This window comes from Carassius carassius, chromosome 35 (genome assembly GCF_963082965.1).
Source record: "Carassius carassius chromosome 35, fCarCar2.1, whole genome shotgun sequence".
Lineage (NCBI taxonomy): Eukaryota > Metazoa > Chordata > Actinopteri > Cypriniformes > Cyprinidae > Carassius > Carassius carassius.
In genome coordinates, this window is record NC_081789.1 from 29,162,652 (window position 1) to 29,188,083 (window position 25,432).

At 38.6% G+C, this 25,432-nt stretch overlaps 1 protein-coding gene across 5 annotated transcripts in view; it reads right to left on the reverse strand.

The window, feature by feature from the left end:
- The window catches only part of LOC132116496 (pro-neuregulin-1, membrane-bound isoform-like), a 172,466-nt gene that overhangs the window by 93,895 nt on the left and 53,139 nt on the right, over nucleotides 1–25,432 (reverse strand). The gene's annotated exons all lie outside the window — the stretch shown is intronic.

Genomic DNA, 25,432 nt, shown 5'->3' on the forward strand with positions numbered 1-25,432 from the left:
AAAGTCCTTGTTGAGTGTGCAGTTTTGCTAGCAACGCATCAGACACACTTGCGCGCTCTTTTTCAGACAGATTTCTTTATTTATCCTCGTGTTTAGTCGTGTAGTGCCGATTCAAATTGTAATCTTTTAACACAGCGACCTGTGTACCGCAAATCAAGCACACAGCGTTACCTTTAATTTCTGTGAAGAAGTGCTTGGCAGTCCATGTCTTGTTAAAAACAAGACATTCATTATCAACTTTTCTTTTCTTAGCGTGTGCTGACATTTTGAGGGTAACACCACTTGTTGCTATTCAACTTCACTGTCGCCTGGCAACAGAGCGCGAGCCTCCGCTGAGTGTGCGCGCATTCCGCGCAACTCCCCAAACAGATCTTCGGATGCGGAGGCACGCGCGCGCGCTGTTAAGACGAATCTGCCCGAGCAGACGGATATTAGTTTTTTTATTACCTTCGCGCTCATGCGGACGCGTCGAGTTTGACTGCAGTATCTTCTATTCTATGCGCTTTATAATCCGGTGCACCTTATAGTGCGGAAAATACGATAGTTATTTTTATAATCTATGTTGGGCCGGGGCCGGACAGGGACACACAAAGGGCCGGATGTGGCCCGCGGGCCGTAATATGCCCAGGTCTGCCATAGAGCATGATATACTCATAGATAGATTACAAAACTATACAGGTATTCAAGGGTAGGCTCTAAAATGGTTTAGATCCTACCTGTCCGATTGCTACCATTTTGTTTATTTAAATGGGGAGTCATCTCATTTATCACCAGTAAAATATGGAGTGCCACAAGGATCCATCCTAGCTTCACTTCTATTTTCAATATACATGTTGCCCCTTGGTAATATCATTAGAAAATATGGGATTAGTTTCCACTGTTATGCTGATGATACTCAGCTATATATCTCAACAAGACCAGATGAAACTTTTAAATCATCTGAGCTAATAGAGTGTGTTAAAAATGTAAAAGATTGGATGACCAATAATTTTCTCCTATTAAATTCGGATAAGACAGAGAGATTAATTATTGGACCAAAAACAGTACACAGAATCACAGATTACAATTTGCAACTAGACAGATGTACTTTTACTTCCTCTACACTCAAAAAGCTGGGTGTAACATATATATATATATATATATATTAGGGGTGTAACGATACGCGTATTCGTATTGAACCGTTCGGTACGAGGCTTTCGGTTCGGTACGCGGTACGCATTAGGGACCGAACGGTTCGTTGGACTAATTAATTACATTTGGAAAATAAAAAAAATTGTGAAATATAATGATATGCTTTCAACAAGGTAGCCCAATAACCCAAACGACGTAACAGGCAATGCCCCTGACACCCCCGAAGAAGAAAAAAACACCAACTTATATGTTTATGTTAGGCTACTCAGTCAGGCGCTCGCTCACTCAGTAATACACGCTGAAGGCTCGTTGCAAAATGGCCAATGCGTTTAACTTACAGGGAATCCAAAGTGCACCCAAACACCAGACCTGTTGGTTATTGGAGGATCTTCTATTTCTGGTCTGTTAAACGCATTAGCCATTTTGCAACGAGCCTTCAGCGCGTACTGAGTGAGCGAGCGGGGCCTTTCACACAGGACGCGGTATGCGCGGCGCTATAAAACCCATTCATCTCAATGGCTTGCTTCGCGCAAGGACGTTTTGTTGCTGCGTCGACCAAAGCGCAAGCGCAGCGGTGCGCATCATTTGCGTGCTTGCGCGCACGCCGCGGTCAAAGTTCAAAATAGTTCAACTTTTGCCGCTGTGCTCTGTGACGATTACCAGCGCGACCAATAGGATCCAAAACAAGCACGGAAATCAAAATGAATGAACGGCTAGTACAGTACTGTGTGTGTCAGAATTTCCTGAGCTGTACGATACAAGTTTGAGGTAGTATAGGGACATCGTCAGGAAAGCTGTGTCATGGAGACATATCTCCATTCAAGGAACAACAGACTATGATAGAGCTCCCGCTAAAAGTTTTTAAAACTCCGCCTACGCCATAGCGCAGGGCAGCGCAAATCGCGTTGTATCTGAAGGGCAACGCTGAACCCAGCGGCAAGCGCCGCGCATACCGCGTCCTGTGTGAAAGGCCCATTACTCTGTAGTGGAAAACGTAGGTTTTAAGAACATGCTTAATGTAATTGAGCCCCATTACAATATTCCTTCACGAGCCCATTTCAGACAGACCGTAATTCCTGCTTTGTTCCAAAAAACATAAGCCCTATAGAGGACCAATTGAGTAAAAACACACTCAATATAAAGAGTTATAGAGTTCCATGTAAAAAGTTACATCTTTGTATTTGTTCATAACTACTACAATAATATAACATTTTCATTTTTTTTTATAAGGAGCTGTTTTTGTTTTATACAGTATGCTGCTAAGAAAACACTATAGAAGATGGGTAAAGAATAGCTCCATCATTGTTCAATGTAAAAAAAAAAACATACTTTGTTAGTTTTAATAAATAAAACATTTTTTAAAAATCAAGGAAATTTATCTGCCAATTTTGTCTTTTTGCTTTATCTAAAACGTACCGAACCGTACCGAACCGAACCGTGGCACCAGTGTATCGTATCGAACCGAACCGTGAATTTTGTGAACCGTTACACCCCTGATATATATATATTATACTTGTCTTTTGAAAATCATATTTCCCATGTTACAAAAACTGCATTCTTCCATCTTAGAAACATTGCCAAGCTACAAAACATGTTACCTGTTTCTGATGCAGAAAAGCTAGTTCATGCACTCATGACCTCTAGATTGGACTATTGTAATGCACTTCTAGGTGGTTGTCACGCATCTTCAATAAACAAGCTACAGGCAGTCCAATATGCAGCAGCTAGAGTCCTTACCAGGTCAAGAAAATATGATAATATTACCCCAATTTTACAGCCTCTGTACTGGCTACCTATTAAGTTCTGTACCAGTTACAAATTATCATTACTCTGGAATAGCCTTCCTGATAATGTTCGGGGTTCAGACACACTCTCTCTACTTAAATCTAGATTAAAAACGCATCTCTTTCGCCAAGCATTCGAATAATGCATATCTTAAATTGTGACTGCAGTTGCATCTGATCAAATGTGCATTCTTATTCTTTAGCTTGGGTTAAACTAATTAATTTTACTTTGTTGTAACAGCAGCTATGCTAATGATGTCTCTATTTGTTTCATGTTTTACCACGGGTAACTAGGATTTACACAAGCTCCAGTCTGGATTCAGAACACCTGAGAAGAGATGATGCTGACCCCTCAGAGGACCCCAGATGATTCTAACCCTGAATCAACAAACATAACTAACAAATATTGCTACAAGTGTGACTGCATAATATAATAATTGCTGTTATAATGTTCATCGTCTGGCTGACTATATCTTGTATTAATTTTTCTGAAAAATCCTGTCATATGCGCACAAACTGAAAGTCACCACTTATAAACTACTAAATATTGTAGAAACGTAATTTTTCTGTAAAGTTGCTTTGTAATGATTTCTATCGTAAAAAGCACTATACAAATAAACTTGAATTTAACGTGGGAAATAATTACAGTTCGATCCAAAAGATAGTTTTAGCAACATAACACAGATGCTACAGAACACAGTTATCCAAATTCGTTAAAGGATTTTTAGGCTGCATTAATTAGGTAAACCGGAACCGGAAACACTTCCCATAAAACCCTATGTACTTGCTACATCATTAGAAGAATGGCATCTACGCTAATATTTGTCTGTTTCTCTCTTGTTCCGAGGTCAACGTGGCCACCAGATCCAGTCTGTGTCCAGATCAGAGGGTCACTGCAGTCACCCGGATCCAGTACGTATCCAGACCAGATGGTGGATCAGCACCTAGAAAGGACCTCTATATCCCTGAAAGACAGTGGAGACCAGGACAACTAGAGCCCCAGATACAGATCCCCTGTAAAGACCTTGTCTCAGAGTCCTCTCTTGCCTGCGGGTGTCGCTGTTGGACAGTGTTTTCTCTACTTCCTGTTGGCCTTGTGTAGCATTTTGTAGCTCCGTGTAGCTGTTTTTATTTTATTTTTTTCTCTAGAATCTTTATCTTTATCTAGTTTTATAAAACAAAACTAGAGGTATTTCGTATTGCTTGGCGGGAAAGTAACATATCCTACGGAAAAGCATTAAAAACTGCTAGATCCGATTACTTTTCTTCTCTTTTAGAAGAAAACAAACATAACCCCAGGTATTTATTCAATACAGTGGCTAAATTAACGAAAAATAAAGCCTCAACAAGTGTTGACATTTCCCAACACCACAGCAGTAATGAGTTTATGAACTACTTTACTTCTAAAATCGATACTATTAGAGATAAAATTGCAATTTATATGTTACCCTTGGGAGATATCATCAGGAAACATGGTGTTAGCTTTCACTGTTATGCTGATGATACTCAGCTCTATATTTCTTCGCAGCCCGGTGAAACACACCAATTTGAAAAACTAATGGATTGCATAGTCGATATAAAAAACTGGATGACGAGTAATTTCTTACTGCTAAATTCTGAAAAAACAGAGGTGTTAATTATAGGACCTAAAAACTCTGCTTGTAATAACCTAGAACACTGTCTAAGACTTGATGGTTGCTCTGTCAATTCTTCGTCATCAGTTAGGAACCTAGGTGTGCTACTTGATCGCAATCTTTCCTTAGAAAGCCACGTTTCTAGCATTTGTAAAACTGCATTTTTCCATCTCAAAAATATATCTAAATTACGGCCTATGCTCTCAATGTCAAATGCAGAAATGTTAATCCATGCATTTATGACCTCAAGGTTAGATTATTGTAATGCTTTATTGGGTGGTTGTTCTGCACGCTTAGTAAACAAACTACAGCTAGTCCAAAATGCAGCAGCAAGAGTTTTTACTAGAACCAGGAAGTATGACCATATTAGCCCGGTCCTGTCAACACTGCACTGGCTCCCTATCAAGCATCGCTTAGTTTTTAAAATATTGCTTATTACTTATAAAGCCCTGAATGGTTTAGCACCTCAGTATTTGAATGAGCTCCTTTTACATTATAATCCTCTACGTCCGCTACGTTCTCAAAACTCAGGCAATTTGATAATACCTAGAATATCAAAATCAACTGCAGGCGGCAGATCCTTTTCCTATTTGGCGCCCAAACTCTGGAATAACCTACCTAACATTGTTCGGGAGGCAGACACACTCTTGCAGTTTAAATCTAGATTAAAGACCCATCTCTTTAACCTGGCATACACATAACATACTAATATGCTTTTATTATCCAAATCCGTTAAAGGATTTTTAGGCTGCATTAATTAGGTAAACCGGAACCGGAAACACTTCCCATAACAACCTATGTACTTGCTACATCATTAGAAGAATGGCATCTACGCTAATATTTGTCTGTTTCTCTCTTGTTCCGAGGTCACCGTGGCCACCAGATCCAGTCTGTGTCCAGATCAGAGGGTCACTGCAGTCACCCGGATCCAGTACGTATCCAGACCAGATGCTGGATCAGCACCTAGAAAGGACCTCTACATCCCTGAAAGACAGCGGAGACCAGGACAACTAGAGCCCCAGATACAGATCCCCTGTAAAGACCTTGTCTCAGAGGAGCACCAGGACAAGACCACAGGAAACAGATGATTCTTCTGCACAATCTGACTTTGCTGCAGCCTGGAATTGAACTACTGGTTTCGTCTGGTCAGAGGAGAACTGGCCCCCCAACTGAGCCTGGTTTCTCCCAAGGTTTTTTTCTCCATTCTGTCACCGATGGAGTTTCGGTTCCTTGCCGCTGTCGCCTCTGGCTTGCTTAGTTGGGGACACTTCATCTACAGCGATATCGTTGACTTGATTGCAAATAAATGGACAGACACTATTTAACTGAACAGAGATGACATAACTGAATCCAATGATGAACTGCCTTTAACTATCATTTTTGCATTATTGACACTGTTTTCCTAATGAATGTTGTTCAGTTGCTTTGACGCAATGTATTTTGTTTAAAGCGCTATATAAATAAAGGTGACAAAGGTCAGAGGAGCACCAGGACAAGACCACAGGAAACAGATGATTCTTCTGCACAATCTGACTTTGCTGCAGCCTGGAATTGAACTACTGGTTTCGTCTGGTCAGAGGAGAACTGGCCCCCCAACTGAGCCTGGTTTCTCCCAAGGTTTTTTTCTCCATTCTGTCACCGATGGAGTTTCGGTTCCTTGCCGCTGTCGCCTCTGGCTTGCTTAGTTGGGGACACTTCATCTACAGCGATATCGTTGACTTGATTGCAAATAAATGCACAGACACTATTTTAACTGAACAGAGATGACATAACTGAATCCAATGATGAACTGCCTTTAACTATCATTTTTGCATTATTGACACTGTTTTCCTAATGAATGTTGTTCAGTTGCTTTGACGCAATGAATTTTGTTTAAAGCGCTATATAAATAAAGGTGACATTGACATTGACATTGACAGTTATCTATCTGACTAGCTGTATAAGATTGCGTGCTACGCTAAAATATTACTTCACAGGCATTACTGTAATTTTAAATCCATATTATTACAAATTGACAGTTCATTGCAGGTCTGTGGTTTTATACTGCATTTTTTTTTAGATTTAATATTATTTTAAGGTGAGTTTAAAGGGGACAGTACTATGAAAATCACACAACTTCAGTTTTTCATCAACAAGGAAACGTATAATTTCATGAATATTGTTCATAATAGTTGTTCATAATAAAATATGTATGAACTTTACCTTTACATTTTATCATTTAGCAGACGCTTTTATCCTAAGCAACTTACGAATGAGAACAATAGAGCAATCAGATCAACTAGAGAACAACAACAGTACACAAGTGCCATGACAAGTCTCAGTTAGTGTAGTACAGAATGTATAGCCAGGTTTTTTTTATTTCATTTTTTATAAGAATATGAAAAGACAAGAAAAGAGAAGTGCTAATATTAGTTGGTTAAGTGCTGGAGAAAAAGATTAGTCTTTAGATGTTTTTTGTAAATGAATTAAGACTGGATTGTGACCTGGGCACAATCCAGGAAAAGGTCTGTGAGAGTGATTTTGAACTTCTTTGGGATGGCACCACAAGGCGTTGTTTACTTGCAATAATATGATCACTGATCATAATCTAGATGTGCTCTGTTTGACAGAAACCTGGCTAAAACCTGATGATTACATTATTTTAAATGAGTCCACCCCCCAAGATTACTGTTATAAACGTGAGCCACGTCTAAAAGGGGGAGGTGCTGCTTCAATTTAAATAAATTAAAATACATTTATAAAAATGTTTTCAGGATTTCTCAGAGGGCAGGCTTCAAGTATAACTCGTTTGAAGTAATGGTGCTTCATATAACACTATCCAGAGAAACAAATGTTAATTGTTTCCTCAGAACAACTTGATGATGTAACAGAAACTATGGACTCTCTCTTTTCTAGCACTTTAAATAAAGTTGCTCCTTTACGCTTAAGGAAGGTTAAGGAAAACAGTTTGACACCATGGTATAATGAGCATACTCGCACCCTAAAGAGAGCAGCCCGAAAAATGGAGCGCAGCTGGAGGAAAACAAAACTAGAGGTATTTCGTATTGCTTGGCGGGAAAGTAACATTTCCTACAGAAAAGCATTAAAAACTGCTAGATCCGATTACTTTTCTTCTCTTTTAGAAGAAAACAAACATAACCCCAGGTATTTATTCAATACAGTGGCTAAATTAACGAAAAATAAAGCCTCAACAAGTGTTGACATTTCCCAACACCACAGCAGTAATGACTTTATGAACTACTTTACTTCTAAAATCGATACTATTAGAGATAAAATTTTAACCATTCAGCCATCAGCTACAATATCGCATCAGACAGTGCACTATAGACCCCCTGAGGAACAGTTCCACTCATTCTCTACCATAGGAGAGGAAGAAATGTATAAACTTGTTAAATCATCTAAACCAACAACATGTATGTTAGACCCTATACCATCTAAGCTCCTAAAAGAGGTGCTTCCAGAAGTCATGGATCCTCTTCTGACTATTATTAATTCCTCATTGTCATCAGGATATGTCCCCAAAACCTTCAAACTGGCTGTTATAAATCCTCTCGTCAAAAAACCACAACTTGACCCCAAAGAACTATTTAATTATAGACCAATCTTGAATCTCCCTTTTCTGTCCAAGATACTAGAAAATGTGGTATCCTCACAATTATATTCCTTCTTAGAGAAAAATGGTATATGTGAGGATTTCAAGTCAGGATTTAGACCGTATCATAGTACTGAGACTGCTCTCCTTAGAGTTACAAATTACCTGCTCTTATCATCTGATTGTTGTTGTATCTCTCTATTAGTTTTATTGGATCTTAGTGCTACGTTTGACACAATTGACCAAAACATTCTTTTGCATAGACTTGAACACTTTGTTGGCATTAATGGAAGTGCATTAGCATGGTTTAAATCGTACTTATATGACCGCCATCAGTTCATAGCAGTGAATGAAGATGCAGTGTGGAGTACCTCGAGGCTCAGTACTAGGGCCGCTACTCTTTACGCTTTATACGTACCCTTGGGAGATATCATCAGGAAACATGGTGTCAGCTTCCACTGTTATGCTGACGATACTCAGCTCTATATTTCTTCGAGTCCCGGTGAAACACACCAATTTGAAAAACTAATGGAATGCATTGTCGATATAAAACCTGGATGACGAGTAATTTCTTACTGCTAAATTCTGAAAAAACAGAGGTGTTAATTATAGGACCTAAATATTATATTGCTTATTACTTATAAAGCCCTGAATGGTTTAGCACCTCAGTATTTGAATGAGCTCCTTTTACATTATAATCCTCTATGTCCGCTACGTTCTCAAAACTCAGGCAATTTGATAATACCTAGAATATCAAAATCAACTGCGGGTGGCAGATCCTTGAATAACATACCTAACATTGTTCGGGAGGCAGACACACTCTTGCAGTCTAAATCTAGATAAAAGACCAATCTCTTTAACCTGGCTTAAACATAACATACTAATATGCTTTTAATATCAAAATCCGTTAAAGGATTTTTAGGCTGCATTAATTAGGTAAACCGGGAACACTTCCCATAACATCCGATGTACTTGCTACATCATTAGAAGAAAGGCATCACGCTAATATCAGTCTGTTTCTCTCTTATTCCGAGGTCACCGTAGCCACCAGATCCAGTCTGTAGTCAAGTCAAGTCACCTTTATTTATATAGCGCTTTAAACAAAATACATTGCGTCAAAGTAACTGAACAACATTCATTAGGAAAACAGTGTGGAATTGAACTACTGGTTTTGTCTGGTCAGAGGAGAACTGGCCCCACAACTGAGCCTGGTTTTTTCCCCAGGTTTTTTCTCCATTCTGTCATCAATGGAGTTTTGGTTCTTTGCCGCTGTCGCCTCTGGCTTGCTTAGTTGGGGTCATTTCCTCTACAGCAATATCGTTGACTTGATTGCAAATAAATGCACAGACACTATTTAAACTGAACAGAGATGACATCACTGAATTCAATGATGAACTGCCTTTAACTGTCATTTTGCATTATTGACACAGTTTTCCTAATGAATGTTGTTCAGTTGCTTTGACGCAATGTATTTTGTTTAAAGTGCTATATAAATAAAGGTGACTTGACTTGACTTGCAGAGTGCAAATTTCTGGAGGGCACATAAGATTGAACTAGTGAGTTTAGGTATATTGGTGCCGTGCCAGTGGTCGTCTTGTAGGCAAGCATCAGTACCTTGAATTTGATGCGAGCGGCTACTGGTAGCCAGTGTAACCTGATGAGGAGAGGAGTAAGCTTTTGAGCTTTTTTGGCTCATTAAAGACAACACTCGCTGCTACATTTTGGATCAGTTGCAGAGGCTTGATAGTACATGCAGGAAGGCCCGCCAGGAGAGCATTACAATAGTCCTGTCTGGAGAGAACAAGAGCTTGGACAAGAAGTTGGGTGGCTTACTCTGACACTAAGGGTCTAATCTTCCTAATGCTGTATAAGGCAAATCTGCAGGACCGGGTCGTTGTAGCAATATGGTCTGTGAAGCTTAACTGATGATCCATCACAGCTCCTAGGTTTCTGGCTGTCCTGGAAGGAGTTATGGTTGACGAACCCAGCTGTATAGAGAAGTTGTGATGAAACGATGGGGCGAACTAGATGCGCGAATGAGGCGAATTCGTGTCTTCCGCGCCGCGCTAAACGCCTCATTCGCGCCGCGAGACCTCCAGACGCGCCTTTGCATTGACTTAACATTGAAATCATTCGCGCCAGACGCTCTTTTCGCGTTTGGTGTGAACACAGCATTAGACTCCAGAGGGTTAATGTTCTGCACTTCTATTTTGAGCTGTGCGCGCTGAAGATGACCAGCAGGGTGAGCATTTGATAGCAAGTTTTTAATCAAGGGGATTAAACTCATAATTTAATGTAGAATACGCTTTGTTATTTATACAACATAACGTTAATATTAGGACTTATAGTCTATCTGCAAAAAGAGCCCGAATGCATATGAATGTATCTGCATGGCTCTAAATGAACTCATTTTGTGGACGCAGCTAAACTCAAAAAATTCACAGCGTTTTATTATAATGGTCTTCTCATTATAATGGTATGGGTGTGACAGTCACAGTTACAGTAATTAATAATCTGCATTTTAGTTTGACCTGCTCGTGCTGCGCGCTGAAGAGATATCACCGTAGTACTACAATGAAGCGCTTGACTCAAAACCAAATGCATCTTATATCAGGTAAATAATATATCCACGATATATATACACCGGCTGAAATGTTTTGAAATCACTTGTACCCTACCTGTTCGAATAAAATCCAGTCTCTGCCTGTGTCAGTTTGAGTCTTGGTATAAAGTTTTAAATCCCTGCTGCCAAGATGGTCCTCTGTTGGTCACGGATTATGGAAACTGAAACACAAACCTACAGGGGTGGTTGGATTTATTCACACACTTTAAAATATTTATTTGAAGCTTTTTTCTTTTCAGATTTATTCGCAGCTTTATCATAATAGGCTGCATATTAACTTATTGAGAGAAAACCACAATTTCTATTTGAAATCAGACATTTGAGCGCTCACATATAGACAGAATGGCATAATCATAACAGCCCACGAATATTCAACTGTGAGATTGGTAGTCGAATCAGGCTTCTGGAATCGAAGCATCGAATCGTCGACTATTTGGGGTCACCCCTAGTTGTGTTAGTGGGATTTCTAGCAGTTTTAGCAGTGAAGACATTTGCAGAGAAGAAAGAGAGAGACTGATACACACCGAGGTCAGTAGAATTTCTTGATTTATGCCATTTCCTCTCTGCAGCTGGTCTAGATGACAGTGGGCAAAAGTTGTCCAAGCAAGAGGTTAGAGTGGAGCAAAGAGTGTTAGTAGCACTGTTCGCTCCCAGAGCTGAAAACTGAGAGAGTGAAGGAAGTGAGGATGAAACCACAGAAGACAGCCGAGATGGAGAGAGTGAGTGTAGGTTCCGTCGAAAGGTGACCTGCGTTGGAGTGTGTGCCGCTTCAGGAGTAAGTGCTTGGTTAGCAGTAATGAGGAAGTGGTCTGAGGTGTGGAGTGGAGCAACAAAAGAGTTGTCCACGGAGCAACAGCGTGTGTACAGTCGTGGCCAAAAGTTTTGAGAATTACATAAATATTGGAAATTGGAAAAGTTGCTGCTTAAGTTTTTATAATAGCAATTTGCATATACTCCAGAATGTTATGAAGAGAGATCAGATTAATTGCATAGTCCTTCTTTGCCATGAAAATTAACTTAATCCCAAAAGAACCTTTCCACTGCATTTCATTGCTTTCATTAAAGGACCTGCTGAGATCATTTCAGTAATCGGTTTGTTAACTCAGGTGAGAATGTTGACGAGCTGGAGGCTTGAGGCTGGAGATCATTATGTCAGGCTGATTGGGTTAGAATGGCAGACTTGATATGTTAAAAGGAGGGTGATGCTTGAAATCATTGTTCTTCCATTGTTAACCATGGTGACCTGCAAAGAAACGCGTGCAGCCATCATTGCGTTGCATAAAAATGGCTTCACAGGCAAGGATATTGTGGCTACTAAGATTGCACCTAAATCAACAATTTATAGGATCATCAAGAACTTCAAGGAAACAGGTTCAATTCTTGTAAAGAAGGCTCCAGGGCGTCCAAGAAAGTCCAGCAAGCGCCAGGATCGTCTCCTAAAGAGGATTCAGCTGCGGGATCGGAGTGCCACCAGTGCAGAGCTTGCTCAGGAATGGCAGCAGGCAGGTGTGAGCGCATCTGCACGCACAGTGAGGCCAAGACTTTTGGAAGATGGCCTGGTGTCAAGAAGGGCAGCAAAGAAGCCACTTCTCTCCAAAAAAAACATCAGGGACAGATTGATTTTCTGCAGAAAGTATAGTGAATGGACTGCTGAGGACTGGGGCAAAGTCATATTCTCCAATGAAGCCCCTTTCCGATTGTTTGGGGCATCTGGAAAAAGGCTTGTCCGGAGAAGAAAAGGTGAACGCTACCATCAGTCCTGTGTCATGCCAACAGTAAAGCATCCTGACACCATTCATGTGTGGGGTTGCTTCTCATCCAAGGGAGTGGGCTCACTCACAATTCTGTCCAAAAACACAGCCATGAATAAAGAATGGTACCAAAACACCTTCCAACAGCAACTTCTTCCAACAATCCAACAACAGTTTGGTGAAGAACAATGCATTTTCCAGCACGATGGAGCATAACATTAAAGAGGTGTGTGAACTTGCAAGCACGATGTCAGACACTGTAATATGCTCTGGTCCCCTCCCTGCTTACCGTGGTGATGAGATGCATAGCAGATTGTCATCACTCAATGGCTGGATGTCTAAGTGGTGCCCACAGAATAACATAGGTTTCATAGACAATTGGACAAGCTTTTGGGGCAGACCTGACCTGCTTAAAAGAGATGGTCTTCATCCCTCCTGGGGTGGCGCCACTCTTCTCTCTAGAAATTTGGCAAATAGTCTTCGTGTTTATACTTGACTAACTGGGGCCCAGGTCAGGAAGCAGACAAACTGGCTAAACCGACTGTCTGCTAGCTGCCTCCCGTCACAGAGGTCAGTTAATTCTCAGCACATAGAGACTCTTTCACCTAGATATCACACTATAGAGACTGTGTCTGTTCCCCGAACTAGAAAATACAAAAAACGTCCAAACCAAGTTAAGATTAACAATTTAATTGAGGTTCAACAAATAAAAAACAGAAGCAATATGGATAAACAAATGATAAAGCTTGGCTTATTGAATATCAGATCTCTTTCTACGAAAACACTTTTTGTAAATAATATGATCATTGATCAAAATATAGACGTACTCTGTTTGACAGAAACCTGGCTAAAACCTGATGATTACATTATTTTAAATGAGTCCACCCCCCAAGATTACTGTTATAAACATGAGCCGCGTCTAAAAGGCAAAGGTGGAGGTGTTGCTTCAATTTATAACAACGTTTTCAGGATTTCTCAGAGGGCAGGCTACAAGTATAACTCGTTTGAAGTAATGGTACTTCATATAACATTATCCAAAGAAACAAATGTTAATGATAAATCCCCTGTTATGTTTGTACTGGCTACTGTATACATGCCACCAGGGCACCATACAGACTTTATTAAAGAGTTTGGTGATTTTACATCCGAGTTAGTTCTGGCTGCAGATAAAGTTTTAATAGTTGGTGATTTTAATATCCATGTTGATAATGAAAACGATGCATTGGGATCAGCATTTATAGACATTCTGAACTCTATTGGTGTTAGACAACACGTTTCAGGACCTACTCATTGTCGAAATCATACTCTAGATTTTTTTTGAACAATGTATTTATTGTTTTGATTTAAGACAGGTAACAGAAAAAGAAACAATTTTCCATTTCGTCACAGTCATTTCCCACCCCAACAAAAGAACACATCGCTCTCTTCTCCCAATTATAAGTACACAAAGGTCTCAGTCAAACCTCCATCTAAGTCCAAAACAATTTTTGCAAGGTACCCCAAAGAAAAATACATTACTGTACTTTAAACACATAAGTTACATTTCTCAACAAAACACTCTTAAAAGAAAGAGAAAAAAAAAAAATAATAAAAAAAAAAAAAAAAAAAAAAAAAAAAAAATAAAAATAAAAAAATAAAAACAAGAGAAAAAAATCAAATAGAAAAACACTAATACATTACACCACCTGTAATAACTGACCAATATTGTTATTGTTAATGTAGTAATTAAACGGCTTCCATATTTCTTCATGTACATCCATTTTGTTTTTGATAAAATATGTTATTTTTTCCAGAGCCATACATTGTGCCATGGCATTAATCCAAGCTCCTACAACTGGTGGATCAGACCTTTTCCAGCTTAGAGCTATCATTCTTTTAGCTTGTAAAATAGAAAAATCTATCAGTTTACGCTGCTGAGGATTTAATTTAAGGTTCTTTGGATATAAATGTAGCAAAATCATTTTTGCATCTAGAGGAATATTCAAAGACAAAATTATCTTTGTAATATTAATCACTTCCACCCAAAATTCTTTAATAATGTTGCACTCCCAAACACAATGCACAAATGATCCCTGAGCCTCTCTGCATTTGAAGCATGTATCAGGGATATTTGCATTAAACCTATTCAGTTTGACTGGAGTTATGTCTGCATCAACCAGTTATATTGAAGTAGTTTTAAGCTAACATTACCTGACTGTTTCTGAGAGTTTTTACAGATTTGTCTCCATTCATCCTCTGATATATCCTCATTCAGTTCCGCCTTCCATAATTCAAGTTTCGAGGTTGTTGATTCATTGGACCCTGATGCAAGCCAGTTATAAAAAACTGATATTAATCCCTTATTATTGCATTTCTTGGTAATTAATTCCTCCAAAGAAGAAATTACTGGTAAGTTTAATGATTGGTTCTGCATAGAAAGAACAAAACTCCTTATTTGTAAGTATTTAAAGAAATGTTTTCTTGGAATATTATATTTAGTAGATATCTGCTCAAATGACATCAACTTTCCCTCCTCAAAAAGATCACTAATTTTGCTTAATCCTTTCTCAGCCCACACCCGGAATCCTGAATCCTTCGTTCCTGGTTTGAATAATGTGTTGCCCCAAATGGGGCTAAACTGGGATAAAGAGTTATCTATTTTCATATACTCTCTAACTTCATACCATATTCTAATCATGTTAACAACAATGGGGTGCGTGGTGACTGTTTTCAATTGTTTAAACTTATCTGAGTATATATACAGGTTTAATGGCAGCGCAAACCCATATGACTCCATATCCACCCAGGCTGGTTTATTTCCAGAGGAGAAATAAAACATGATTGTTCTTAATTGTGCAGCTAAATAGTACCAGTACAGGTTGGGACATTTTAACCCCCCAGTGTCAAATGGAAGATAAAGAAGAGAGAGACGAACTCGAGGGCATTTTTTGTTCCAAATAAATTTCCTGAATAATGAGTTAATCTTCGAGAACGTTCCAGCTGGTGGCGCCAGGGGAATATTTTGGAATAAATACAAGAATTTAGGCAAAATATTCATCTTCAATATATTTATCCTTCCTATCAATGAAATTGGTAAAGTTAACCATCTATCTAGATCTTTAGATGTTGATTCCATTATAGCATTATAATTTGTAGATATTATATTTTCTAATTGGGGAACAATTTTGATACCTAAATATGTAAAGCTTGGTGATATTTTCAAAGTAAATAAATGTGATGTATTTGGACAGTTATCTTTATTAAGCAGCATTAACGATGATTTTGATGTGTTCACTTTATATCCCGATATATTTCCGAAGTGATTGATCAGATCTAAAAGTGCTGGTAGAGAGGCGTTTAGTTGTTTTAGGAATAGCACTACATCGTCAGCAAATAAAGCTATTTTATGTTCCTTGCCTCCCATTGTAATCCCATGTATGTGATTGCTAGACCTTACAGCTATTGCTAGCGGTTCGATAGCCAAAATGAATAAAAGTGGGGACAATGGTGAGCCTTGAGGGCAACCTCTTGTAATATTAAATGGCTCAGAAATCACCTCATTAGTTAAAACTTCAGCCACTGGGTTGGAATGTAATAGTTTGATCCAATGTAAAAAGGAGCTTCCAAATCCGAATTTTTCAATGACGTCAAATAGATACGCCCATTCGATTCTATCGAAAGCCTTCTCCGCATCGAGCGAAAGAAGAGCAGTATCCTTTTCATTTTTTTGGCTATGTAGAATATTTAAAACCCGTCTTACGTTATGAAGTCCCTGTCTGTTCTTAATGAACCCACTTTGATCGTCACCCACAATGCTCGGAAGCACAGTCTCTAACCTTTTTGCCAGGACTTTACATATTATTTTGGTATCGGTATTAATTAGGCTTATAGGTCGCATATTACCACATTTTGAGTTCGGTTTTCCTGGTTTTGGTAAAAGAATGATCAAAGCCTCCCTCATAGAAGTAGGAAGACGAGCACTATTATAACATTCTATATACATATCATGGAGTGGCCCAACCAATTTATCACTAAAATATTTATATAGGTCAATGGGAAGGCCATCAGGTCCTGCTGTTTTACCACCCTTTAATGTATTTATAGCCTCCATAATTTCAGCTGCACTAAGCTCACCATCTAATTTAATTTTTAGTTCCTCCGATATTTTAGGGATGTTGAGATTCTCAATAAACGTAGAGTGGGCATCGGTCATGGCTTTATATTCAGAACAATATAGCTTTTCGTAGAAATTTCTAAACGCTTTATTAATTTCCATCGGATCTACAGTCATATTTCCATTTTCATCCTCAATACTAGTAATTGATCTTTCTGATTCCTGTTGTTTTATACGCCAAGCAAGAAGTCTGCCTGGTTTTTCTCCCTGATCGTAAAATTGCTGCTTTAGTCTTAATAAATTGGCCGCTGCCTTTTCATGTGTTCTTTCATTATATTGGGTTCTTAACAATAGTAATTCTTTTAACACATTATCAGTATTTTGGCCTGCTTGTAAACTTTTTTCCTCAAGTAAGCGAATTTTTGTTTCAAGTGTTTTCATTTCCTCCTGTTTCTCTCTTGTCTTCCTACTCGTATAGCTTATAATTTGTCCTCGTATAAAGGCCTTAAAGGCTTCCCATCTGATTATAGCTGAAGTTTGGGTGGTATTATGTTCAAAATAGTAATCAATTTGTTCCCCTAAGAACTCAAGAAATCTTTTATCTTGCATCCAATGTATTTGAAATCTCCATTTAGTACGATTTTGGGTAAGCTTTGGTTCAACGTATGTCAAAGATACAAGAGCGTGATCTGATATTAGAATACTACTGTATTGACAGTTTCTGATACATGAAATTAGTTCAGCTGAAATCAGAAAGTAATCTATTCTTGAGTATCCTTTAGAGATACTCGACCAACATGAATATTCCCTTTTTATTGGGTTTTGAGCCCTCCATATATCCACCAGGTTGAGTTCCTTTATAAAATGTTGTAAAACTTTCCTAGACCTTACATGAGTGTTATCGATACCAGATGACCGGTCCTTACTGGGCTGCAATACACAATTGAAATCACCTGCCACAATGTGTTTTCCAGGCAATGTGGAGACCCTCAAAAATAGATCATTATAAAAATCTGCGTTATCATCGTTAGGTCCATATACATTAACCAGATTAATCCTCGTTGATAGAATATAGCCCTGTACAATCAAAAATCTACCTTTGGGGTCTTTAGTTATTTTATCAATACGTAAAGGAATAGACTTATGTATCATAATTATAACCCCTCTGGAATTAGAATAGTAAGCTGAAGACAGTACTTGACCTGGCCATCTACGTTTAATTTTGATTATCTCATGATCTAGCATGTGTGTTTCTTGCAGGAACACAATTTTGGCTCTAAGCTGTTTTATTCTACCCATTACTTGTTTTATTTTAGTAAGTTTACGTAGGCCTCTGCAATTCCAAGATACACATTCAACCCAAACGTCTGTCATTTGTTATGTCATGGATAACATAAAGAGAGGTAAATTACCATAGTGTAAGAATAGCAATAAAAACCTATAAAGGGTACCATTTTGGATAAAACCCAAAAAGAAAAGGAAAAGAGCGTCCCACCCAAACCCCAGGCCTGCTTCACTAGAACATACAGGCTCCCCCAAACCCCTAAATAACTTCCCTCCATTATCGGGAATAGGTCCACACAGTACTGAGGAACTATTCTCCTGTAAACCAAAACTCAGCTCAATTGCTTGTCTATGTACACAAATAATCCAGATAGGCTAGTTTAGTTATCAACTGAAAATAAAATGTGCGCCAAATTACATGCACGTATTTTCAGCTCTCACTTAAGAATCACCTAATTTCACTTTTAAAAGAAACCAAAAGAAGACAAATAATAAAAAATAAAAATAAGGGGAAATTTTTTTTTATAATATATATATTGTATATATATATGTATATATAGCTGTAGACAAAACTTATTAATACTTTATACTAGTATTTTAAGGAGCAGGACTATAAGTGATATGATGTCAAATTTCCAGCAGAAGGCCTTACATACCTCATAGTTTCCAGCAGCCACAGAGAGATTGTAAGTTTAATTATAGTTCTCATCAAGACACACTTAATTAGTCATTCTCAGTCACTCACTGGTTCCAGTTTCTTTATGTACTTGTTCACGTCCGCTGGTGTATTGAAGATGACAGTGCGGTCATCGTTGGTCAACAGTAGCCGTGCAGGGTATATTACCCGGTGTTTGTCCATACCGAGTTCCCGTAGCCGCTTTCTCACGCCGTCGTAGCTCCTCTGTTGCTTATACACCTCCGTTGGCAGGTCAGGAAGAAATCTTATTTTGTTGTTTTGGTACATCACCTCTTTCTGTATCCGCGCCTCTTTCAAGATGTTTTCTCGGTCCTTGTAGTTTAAACACTTGATGATGATGGTTCTCGGATACGTGGTGGAACTTTGGCTCGCTGTTATCCGGTGCGCTCTCTCCAAGACCGGTGTCGTTATCTTCAGAGTATCCGCTATCCACTTTTCCATAAAGGAGCAGGTATCATTGCCTTCTACTTTCTCGGGTATGCCCAGTACACGCAGGTTGTTACGTCTACTCCTCCCTTCTAAGTCTTCCACTTTGTTATTGAGGTGTTTTGTCTTGCTCTCAAGTTTTTCGATAGTTTCTTTCAGGGTTTGTATCTCGTCTTCTGCCGTAGATATCCGCATTTCGGCTTCCACGATACGGCCGCTACATTCTTTAATGTCCGTTTGGATATTTCTTATTTCCGTCAGTACTCCGTCCATTTTTGTATTAAAGTCTTGTTTGAATGAAGTTATGGCCAACATGAGGTCCTTTGTTGAGGGATTATCCATGTTTATGACTTGTTCGACGTCCGCGGAAACGTCCACGTGTGCCTGCTCCGGTGAGCACGGCTCCCCTTCAGCTAGCACCTGGCCTGCTTCCTCACAGCTCTCCATCGTTTTCTTCTCCTTAGCCGCTTTTTTTGGCATGTTTGATGTAGTTTACTCTTACGCTTGCACTTTTTGTCTCTTTATATAACCTCTCTCTGGAATATTATGCAGGATTTATTGAAAAGCAGTTGAGCACGAGGAAAGCACGTCTGCTCACCTTGCCACCATAACCGGAAGTCCCATACTCTAGATTTAATACTGTCACATGGAATTGATGTTGATGGTGTTGAAATTATTCAGCCAAGTTATGATATCTCAGATCATTATTTAGTTCTTTGCAAAATTCATATAGCCAAAATTGTAAATTCTACTTCTTGTTACAAGTATGGAAGAACCATCACTTCTAACACAAAAGACTGCTTTTTAAGTTATCTTCCTGATGTATCCAAATTCCTTAGCATATCCAAAACCTCAGAACAACTTGATGATGTAACAGAAACTATGGACTCTCTCTTTTCTAGCACTTTAAATAAAGTTGCTCCTTTACGCTTAAGGAAGGTTAAGGAAAACCGTTTGACACCATGGTATAATGAGCATACTCGCACCCTAAAGAGAGCAGCCCGAAAAATGGAGCGCAGCTGGAGGAAAAAAAAAAACTAGAGGTATTTCGTATTGCTTGGCGGGAAAGTAACATATCCTACAGAAAAGCATTAAAAACTGCTAGATCCGATTACTTTTCTTCTCTTTTAGAAGAAAACAAACATAACCCCAGGTATTTATTCAATACAGTGGCTAAATTAATGAAAAATAAAGCCTCAACAAGTGTTGACATTTCCCAACACCACAGCAGTAATGACTTTATGAACTACTTTACTTCTAAAATCGATACTATTAGAGATAAAATTGCAACCATTCAGCCGTCAGCTACAGTATCACATCAGACAGTGCACTATAGACCCCCTGAGGAACAGTTCCACTCATTCTCTACCATAGGAGAGGAAGAATTGTATAAACTTGTTAAATCATCTAAACCAACAACATGTATGTTAGACCCTATACCATCTAAGCTCCTAAAAGAGGTGCTTCCAGAAGTCATAGATCCTCTTCTGACTATTATTAATTCCTCATTGTCATTAGGATATGTCCCCAAAACCTTCAAACTGGATGTTATTAAGCCTCTCATCAAAAAACCACAACTTGACCCCAAAGAACTAGTTAATTATAGACCAATCTCGAATCTCCCTTTTCTGTCCAAGATACTAGAAAAGGTGGTATCCACACAATTATATTCCTTCTTAGAGAAAAATGGTATATGTGAGGATTTCCAGTCAGGATTTAGACCATATCATAGTACTGAGACTGCTCTCCTTAGAGTTACAAATGATCTGCTCTTATCATCTGATCGTGGGTGTATCTCTCTATTAGTTTTATTGGATCTTAGTGCTGCGTTTGACACAATTGACCACAACATTCTTTTGCATAGACTTGAACACTTTGTTGGCATCAGTGGAAGTGCATTAGCATGGTTTAAATCGTACTTATATGATCGCCATCAGTTCGTAGCAGTGAATGAAGATGTATCCTATCGATCACAAGTGCAGTATGGAGTACCTCAAGGCTCAGTACTAGGGCCGCTACTCTTCACGCTTTATATGTTACCCTTGGGAGATATCATCAGGAAACATGGTGTTAGCTTTCACTGTTATGCTGATGATACTCAGCTCTATATTTCTTCGCAGCCCGGTGAAACACACCAATTTGAAAAACTAATGGATTGCATAGTCAATATAAAAAACTGGATGACGAGTAATTTCTTACTGCTAAATTCTGAAAAAACAGAGGTGTTAATTATAGGACCTAAAAACGCTGCTTGTAATAACCTAGAACACTGTCTAAGACTTGATGGTTGCTCTGTCAATTCTTCGTCATCAGTTAGGAACCTAGGTGTGCTATTTGATCGCAATCTTTCCTTAGAAAGCCACGTTTCTAGCTTTTGTAAAACTGCATTTTTCCATCTCAAAAATATATCTAAATTACGGCCTATGCTCTCAATGTCAAATGCAGAAATGTTAATCCATGCATTTATGACCTCAAGGTTAGATTATTGTAATGCTTTATTGGGTGGTTGTTCTGCACGCTTAGTAAACAAACTACAGCTAGTCCAAAATGCAGCAGCAAGAGTTCTTACTAGAACCAGGAAGTATGACCATATTAGCCCGGTCCTGTCAACACTGCACTGGCTCCCTATCAAGCATCGCATAGATTTTAAAATATTGCTTATTACTTATAAAGCCCTGAATGGTTTAGCACCTCAGTATTTGAATGAGCTCCTTTTACATTATAATCCTCTACGTCCGCTACGTTCTCAAAACTCAGGCAATTTGATAATACCTAGAATATCAAAATCAACTGCAGGCGGCAGATCCTTTTCCTATTTGGCGCCCAAACTCTGGAATAACCTACCTAACATTGTTCGGGAGGCAGAAACACTCTTGCAGTTTAAATCTAGATTAAAGACCCATCTCTTTAACCTGGCATACACATAACATACTAATATGCTTTTATTATCCAAATCCGTTAAAGGATTTTTAGGCTGCATTAATTAGGTAAACCGGAACCGGAAACACTTCCCATAACACCCTATGTACTTGCTACATCATTAGAAGAATGGCATCTACGCTAATATTTGTCTGTTTCTGTCTTGTTCCGAGGTCAACGTGGCCACCAGATCCAGTCTGTGTCCAGATCAGAGGATCACTGCAGTCACCCGGATCCAGTACGTATCCAGACCAGATGCTGGATCAGCACCTAGAAAGGACCTCTATATCCCTGAAAGACAGCGGAGACCAGGACAACTAGAGCCCCAGATACAGATCCCCTGTAAAGACCTTGTCTCAGAGGAGCACCAGGACAAGATCACAGGAAATCTGACTTTACTGCAGCCTGGAATTGAACTACTGGTTTTGTCTGGTCAGAGGAGAACTGGCCCCCCAACTGAGCCTGGTTTCTCCAAAGGTTTTTTTCTCCATTCTGTCACCGATGGAGTTTCGGTTCCTTGCCGCTGTCGCCTCTGGCTTGCTTAGTTGGGGACACTTCATCTACAGCGATATCGTTGACTTGATTGCAAATAAATGCACAGACACTATTTAACTGAACAGAGATGACATAACTGAATCCAATGATGAACTGCCTTTAACTATCATTTTTGCATTATTGACACTGTTTTCCTAATGAACGTTGTTCAGTTGCTTTGACGCAATGTATTTTGTTTAAAGTGCTATATAAATAAAGGTGACATTGACATTGACACCGTGCCATAAAGCAAAAGTGATAACTAAGTGGCTCGGGGACCATAATGTTGAGATTTTGGGTCCATGGCCTGGAAACTCCCCAGATCTTAATCCCATTGAGAACTTGTGGTCAATCCTCAAGAGGCAGGTGGACAAACAAAAACCCACTAATTCTGACAAACTCCAAGAAGTTATTATGAAATAATGGGTTGTGAGTTCGAGTCCCAGGCTGGCAGGAATTGTGGGTGGGGGGAGTGCATGTACAGTTCTCTCTCCACCTTCAATACCATGACTTAGGTGCCCTTGAGCAAGGCATCGAACCCCCAACAGCTCCCCGGGCGCCGCAGCATAAATGGCTGCCCACTGCTCTGGGTGTGTGCTCACAGTGTGTGTGTGTGTTCACTGCTCTGTGTGTGTGCACATCGGATGGGTTAAATGCAGAGCACAAATTCTGAGTATGGGTCACCATACTTGGCTGAATGTCACGTCACTTTCAACTAAACATGATAAGTTTTTACCATCTCAACCAGTCTGTAAGTTGACTTAACTAGAGTATGTGTCCTCAACTTAAAAACATATGCTGAACCATTAAGGTATAAGTTCTCATTATTTATTGCAAGATCATGTGACGCACGAAACAGGTCTCATTCATTAGCATTGCTGGCAGCTGGAGAGTTTGTCGGCACTCTTAGATTTATCTTCCATTATCATCAAATCTGGTAAGTAAATATTTGTTCATATTTGTGTAAAGACTTGTAAAATTACGTCTGTACATTTATCATCCATGTATTTGTTTACACTATCAGTGTTTATTGATCACATTGGACCGTTTCTAATCCAGTTTGGCCAGTTATGTAGCCTAGCTAGTTTATAGTTAGTAAACTAAAATCTATAAAACTATAAACTAGGCAACTATTACTTCTTTGTCTTTTATATATTAAACTTATGCTACATTATTTCATTAAGTTGACAAAATGTGGTGTTTGCTAACGTTAGATTAACCTAATTTCAAGATATTTCGGTCCTCTCTTATTTAAAATATAATTTAATCACAACAGACAAAGTAATGTTGAAATATCTGCTCCAAATTCAGTGTGTGTGTGTGTTTCTGTGTGTGTATGCGGTTGTGTGTGACAGACTGAGTGGGAAATTTGCCAAAATTCAGAGTGGGGAATTTGTGGGATAAAAAATAATGCGCTTTCACGTTCACTCTCGTGTTCAAGTTCTTTGCACTTAAATAAACGAGTCTAACCATCATTTAAGCAAAGCAGCATCAACACGTGAGTACGATAACAATGAGCAGACAAATATCATGTAATTTAATGTAAAACTGTGCGAACTCGTTTAAAAGACTGGTCAGTTATGTTTAGTTTATTTTGGGAGATGATGTAACTATAGCAACCGCATCACCATCGCTGTGTTTTTCCAAAAATTATAGTGGAATGCTTAATCAAGCTGTGTCTATACAAATCGCCAAATTATACTGTGCTCTAAAAGCATGTAACGTTACTCTCTCATGAATGCTTCTGCGTGTGTGGCAGAATATTAGTCAAGCTTTGGGATGTACCTCATAACTGCATCTTTAATGGACAGCTCTGTTGCTTAGATAAGTTAATCATGTCACTGTTTAAACTGGCCTGTCAATATTATTACAGTTAACATTATCTTAATTGTAGTTTCTCACCAAATATCTTGATATGCTTTTATTAAAATGTATCTTACCTTGAAATAAGGTTATTGTCATATAGTTCGCCCCTACTATTTAGGATGGATAGTAAAGTATAGTATCAAATATAGTAAGGTTTAGTAGCCTAAACCTTTACAGTAGCAGTAATACAAATTTTCAACTAGCCTATACAATATATATTTCAAAATGAATTGCATGCCATTTAGCAACATCAGTTACAGCTTTTATTTATACATTCTAATTTAGATCTAGCTTACTGCAGGTGTCTCAGACAGCCACCAAGCTAACACAGTGAGTATCTTTAAAAACCTAACATTCTGCACATTCAAATGTATTTTAGTATGATTGTTTAGTGGAATTAGATTAGATTCAACTTTATTGTCATTGAACATGTGAGTACAAGGCAACGAAATACAGTCATAAACACAAATAAAACTTCTTTGTGTTACCTTAAAATTTTGATTTGAAAAATTCATGTGAATAAATATCAAGAAATTTTGTGAGAAACTATTACTCTAGTCCTGATCTTGATTGTGTAATCTGTTTATTAAATGTTGGTTGACTTCATTTCTTAAATACATACATACACACACACACACACACACACACACACACACACACACACACACACACACACACACACACACATATATATATATATATATATATATATATATATATATACACAAACACATATATATATACACATATACATATATATATATATATATATATATATATATATATATATATATTAGTGCTGTCAACGCATGCAATTAATTTTTGTCTGGTTTAACGTGTCAAAATATTTAACGCAATTAACGCAGCATCCGTATTTTCTGCCATCCGTTGGCTAGCTTTACATTATATGATCAGGCTCTTATTCACTTAAATGCTTTTAAACATTTCAAGTGCGGCAAGACAAAAGAGAATGCGCTGTCTGTGAATGCCCTTATGTGACACATACACACATGTACACACACACACACACACACACACACACACACAATGCATAGACAGGGCGCCAGAATCCAGTTCTCTTAAGCGCTTGAACTAACA